We start from the raw sequence: 5986 nt of genomic DNA, 5'->3' as shown, positions 1-5986 counted from the left end.
AGTTCTCACGGATGAACTCGATGAGCGTGCTTTCCTATTTCGGATCCATATTAGGGCTGATATTGAACTGTTTGGGTGAGTCGCCATGAACAAAGTCAACCATCTTAGTGTCATCTGCAGACTTAAACTTCAACAGAGGTTCATTCTCTGTGGTTGATTTCTTCAAAGGTGTCATATCTGCTGGATCAACATTATCTTTGTAAAACTTCAACTCCTCTGTTGCACAAATAGACTCAGCATAAGCAGCATCGCCTTCTTCACACTCGAAGGCCATCTTCCTGTTACCATGTATAGTGATGGTACCCTTATGACCCGGCATCTTAAGCTGCAAATAAACATAACAAGGCCTTTCCATAAACTTGGCGTAAGCTGGCCGCCCAAACAAGGCATGATAAGGGCTCTTGATCTTATCCACCTCAAAGGTCAATGTCTCAGCTCTGGAATCATGATCATCACCGAAAGCCACTTCCAAAGCTATCTTGCCAACTGGATATGCCGATTTATGAGGCACCACACCATGAAAAACAGTATTAGACGGCTTAAGATCCTTATCAGTCAAACTCATACGATGATAAGTCTCATAGTAAAGGATATTGATGCTACTGCCTCCATCCATGAGTACTTTAGTGAACTTGTACCGTCCAACTTGAGGTGCAACCACCAAAGCTAACTGACCCGGATTGTCAACCCGGGGCGGGTGATCCTCATGGCTCCATACAATTGGGTGTTCAGACCACCGCAAGTAGCGAGGGACTGTCGGCTCAACCGCGTCCACCGCCCTTTTACGAACCTTTTGGTCCCGTTTGCATAAACTCGTGGTGAACACATGATACTGACCACTGTTGAGCTGCTTCGGATTACTCTCATAACCAGACTGCTGCTACGGGTTCCCTTGACCAGATTGCTGATTGAAACCAGCTTGGTTACCTTGACCCTGAAAACCGGAGCTTGAACCGCCACCTCCATAGCCAGGTCCGTGTGAGCCGGAACCTGACCCGCCATGAGGGCCATTACCATTATTCTGGCCCTGGTTAAGACTGTAATCCCTATATTCCTTCATGATGAAGCAATCCTTCCACATATGGGTAGCCGGCTTATCCGGGGTGCTATGCTTCGGGCAAGGCTGATTCATCACCGCCTCAATATTAAACTTTGGCCCTCCAAGTCGGGGCATGAATGGCTTCCCCTTATGACACTGATTATTGTTCTGAGTATTGGTATTAGCCAAAATTCTGAACCACAGTTCTCCTTGCGCTTACTATTATTACCTTGATCCGTCGTATTGGACTGCTGTCCCTTACCATTGCTATTCTTTTTCCCCTTTCCAGCCTTCTCATCAGATTCTGGATCCTTGGTACTATTTGAATCAGCATACTTGACAAGAGCCGCCATGAGCTCCCCCATATCATTACAGTGGTGCTTAAGCCGCCCTAGCTTCTTCTTGAGAGGAAGAAAACGACAATTCTTTTCTAACATGAGGACAACCGAACCGACACTAATACTGTCCGAGGAATGAATAATGGTTGAGATTCGGCACACCCAAATGGGTTGTTGACTCACCCTCACCCTGGACACAAGTATCTAAGTCAAGAATCGACATGGAATGCTTCCATGTATCCTTGAAATTATGAATGAAACGGGACTTCAATTCCGCCCATGAACGAATGGAGTTAGGGGGTAGTCCTTTCAACCAGTTATGGGCCGGCCCATCCAACATCATGGTGAAATACTTAGCACATGCAACATCACTAACATCCAACATCTCCATAGCCATCTCATAGCTCTCAATCCAAGCTTTTGGGGGTTGATCCGCTATGTAATTAGGCACCTTACGGGGGCCCTTGAAATCCTTAGGCAAGCTCTTGTTCCGTAGAGCCGGCACCAAACATGGCACACGCAAAGATCTAGAGGTTACTCCTACCCCCATAGACGTTGACGGATAAGCCAGAGGTTGCTGTTGAGCCGCTAACTAAGCCGCCAGCTCAGCCTCATGTTGTGCCCTGCCCTGGTCCACCAAAGCCTGCACATCATTGCCAACGCGCGGTGGGTCATGCCCACGAGGCTGATTACGGCGCCCTTCACTGCTTGAAATTGCTGGTGAGTCAATGTGCCTGCTATAACTCCGGCTTGGACGAGGGGTTGAGTGAATTCGTTCGTGGCTGTATGAATAAGCCGCATATTGAGCCACGGCTATCTAAAGAAGCTCTCTGGCCCTCCGTGTCTATATCTCCGCCGGAGACTCGGCTTCAACTGGGAGAGCCACCAATCGTGTCGCCGTAGCAATCATATTATCCAGCGGGTTAGAATAATGACCCAGCGGTGTCAGAACATCCTGAGGTGGAGTCATATCCAAATGAGGCGGAACCGCTGTACGCGGCTGAACCGGCGCTCTGGTCACGGGCGCCTCAACCGCCCGGTTTACCACAGGCGGGTCACTGGTCCCTGCCCCAAGTGTGTTGAAGAGGTTTCTCGCATCGTAATTTGGAGGTAAGCGACTCTGGTGCCTCCTTCTCATAATGGCATTTGAAGTGTTTTGATCCAAGGTAAGCCGGAAAGACTCGACATGAATCCGTTGTGCCTGAGTATCCAAAGTGGCTCGTTCCACAGCCATCCTAGCGTTCTCAGCCGCCAGCTCTTTCTTTGCCTAAGCTATCTCATCTCGTAGCTTTGCGACATCCACCTTATGCTATTATTGAGTGTCTGGGGTCACCTCCATCCCCATCAAAGTTGCTAAAGCATCCAACAGTTTGGTCAGAAGTTGAGCCGGCGGGCGCGCAGAGCCACCACCCCCAGCTGCCGCCGCAGCCGCTGAGCTGGAGGTCATGGCCGCAGCGGCCGTCAAGCCGAGCACCGGTTGTGTGCCGGCCATGAAGATTGCAACCTTGTTCAGCGGATCATAGGGGTCCGAAATACTGTCACCATTGGAACAGCCCCCAAGTCGGCCATCCTGCATTTGATACATTGAATCGGCCTCACCGGTTGATGACTCACCATCAGAGTAGATGTCCGTCTCACCACCAGACACAAATCCTTCCTCAAGTTCTGCCCCATGCATGAAACCCATGAAGGCATGCTTCACAGTGGCTTGATCCTTGGCGGGTCGTGCACGATGAGCTGTCTCGATGATGTCGGTGCATGTGTCCAACTCAGGGCCTGATTCACTGATCTTGTCGATGAAGACATGGATTCCGCCGAAGGGGACCTGGTACTCGTACTCGATTGAGCTGGCCTCGGGGCCCCAGCCAGCATCATCGATGTAGAGCTTGCCACGGCAACTCTTGGTCATACGACCCACGGCGTATCCCTTGATCCCTGCGAAGTTGCCCTTCAAGAACTCGAAACCACCGTGCGTTGGCCCCATGGTGGGTGCCAACTGTCATGGACTTAACACGGCAGATGCCCTAGCGAAAGGTCTTAGGTGTGGAGACATCGCTACTAGGTTAGCTTGAAGGGGTTACTCAGGACAAAGGACACAGAGAGTTTATACTGGTTTGGCCCCTCGCAACGAGGTAAAGGCTTACTCCAGTTTGGGGTTGTATTGCTTGAGTTTCGATTACCATGGAGCGAATACGCTTGACCTAGTTCTCGACTTGTTGTTTCTTGAGTTAACCCGCCGCTGGGTCACACCTTTATATACACAGGTTGATGCCCGGCAGCTTAGGGAGTCCAGCCCGGCTCATACACAACGTGTCCGCCTCTGGGTCTTGGGCCGTCCATAGGCTTGCTGGCCCCCTGGCAGGCCTCCGACGCCCATCTTCTACTATATGGTGTGTTTTGACCTAGAAAAAAAATCAGAAGGAAGCTTTCAGGACGAAGCGCCGCCGTCTCGAGGCGAAACTTGGGCAGAACCAATCTAGGGCTCCGACGGAGCTGTTCTGCCGGGGAAACATCCCTCCAGGAGGGGGAAATCGAAGCCATCGTCATCACCAACGATCCTCTCATGGAGAGGGGGTCAATCTCCAGCAACATCTTCACCAGAACCATCTCCTCTCAAACCCTAGTTCATATCTTGCATTCGATCTTTGTCTCAAAACCTCAGATTGGTACTTGTGGGTTGCTAGTAGTGTTGGTTACTCCTTGTAGTTGATGCTAGTTGGTTTATCCGGTGGAAGATTATATTTCAGATCTTTAATTATAATTAAAACTCCTCTAATTTTGATCATGAATATGCTTTGTGAGTAGTTACGTTTGTTCCTGAGGACATGGGAGAAGTCTTGGTATAAGTAATCATGTGAATTTGGTATTCGTTCGATATTTTGATGAGATGTATGTTGTCTTTCCTCTAGTGATGTTATGTGAACGTCGACTACATGATCCTTCACCATTATTTGGGCCTAGGGGAAGGCATTGGGAAGTAATAAGTAGATGATGGGTTGCTAGAGTATCAGAAGCTTAAATCCTAGTTTATGTGTTGCTTCTGTAATGCCCGGGTAATCAAGCTACATTAAATCCATGCTAATCATGCCACGTCACCTCGGTTACTATTGCTAAACTCGCAATGATTCGAAACCCTTTCAAAATTTAAATTCAAAATATGTCAAACAACAAAAGTTTTCAAAAGTTGAAACAAAAATGTTCGGCGAGTGCCGAATATTACAAGGGTAATTATAGTAAAGAAAACATATTTTTAGAAAGTGCCTAAGTATTTTAAAATGAATTAAAATAGAAAAGAGTAATAAATAAAAGAAAAAGAGAATACAAAAAAGAAAAAGAAAAAGAAAAGACCAAAAAAAGAAAAGAAGAGAAACCCCCATAGGCTTCGGCCCAGCTGGCCATAGGCCCAACCGGGCCACCAGGCCCAGCCAGCCCCCAACCTTACCCCATAACCTCCCCCCAGTCTCCCCAGTACCCACCGACACCCCCACTCCCCCCCCCCCCCCCGCGCAAAATATCTCCTCCCCCTCTCTCCCGATTGGATCGGGATCGAGGAAGGAAGCCCGCCGCCTGTAGCCGCCTCGTTCGACGCTTCCCCGCTGCACTGCCTCCTCTCCCTCGCCGGCCTGCATCTCGTCACTGCGTCACCGTCGTCCCCGTCTCCTCCCCACGCCCCACTGCCACGATCAATGCACCCTTCGGTGAGGAACCGCGGCCACCCACGCGCTCACCCCGCTCCCCCTCTGCGCACGCTCGTGCTCGCCGCGCGGCGACCGCGCACGCCCATCGCCCCCGTGCCGCTCCGCCACAGCCGGCGCCAGCCATTGTGGCCTCGCGTGGCCCTGCTGCTACCAGCAGCCCCTCCCCCTGCGCCCCGCGACGCACACACGCGCACCGCCTTGCTCCGCCTGCTGCCCCGCAGGCTCCACGAGCCGCCCGCCCCGCTCTCCGGCGTCTGGCCGCGTCGGCTGCGCCCACCGCGGTCGCGGCCTCACGCGGCCCCGCTCCCGCGCCGTTGCGCCCTGCTAGTCCCGCCCCGCTCTCCCTCGCCGACTCTCTGCGCCTGCCCCGCCCTGCTGCCGTGGCTGCCCGGTGCGCCACGGCGCCGAGCGCGCCCCCAACACCGGCGCCCTCGCGAGGCCACGTCCTCGCCCGGTGCACCACCGGCTCTGCCTCCTGTCGTCGCCACCGGCCGTCGCCGACATCGGCCGCCCGCACATCGATGCCCCGTCGCGCCCCTGCATTCGGGCGACGCCCGCGCCCATTGGACCGAACCGCTATACCTCTGGGCCACTGCCAAATGTGGCCCACAGCCCAGAACGTTTTTATAAAAAAGAAAAAGAAAATAAAATAGAAATGAATTAATAAAATTAAATAAATTAATAATTAATTAACTAATTAATTAGTGGATTAATTAAGTTGATTAATCATGTTTAATTGATCTAATTAATAAGTTAATTTAATTAAACAATAATTAATTAGCTAAACCCTAATTAAACTGAGACGTGTATGACATGCGGGACCCACCTGTCAGCTTGACTAGGTCAATGCTGACGTCATGATGACATCAGCAAACACTATTCTGGACAATGTTGATTTAAATAATTAAATA

The sequence above is a fragment of the Triticum urartu genome, chromosome 3A, assembly GCF_056163025.1.
Source record: "Triticum urartu cultivar PI428250 chromosome 3A, HENAU_Tu73, whole genome shotgun sequence".
Taxonomy (NCBI): domain Eukaryota; kingdom Viridiplantae; phylum Streptophyta; class Magnoliopsida; order Poales; family Poaceae; genus Triticum; species Triticum urartu.
This window is presented reverse-complemented; position numbering follows the sequence as displayed.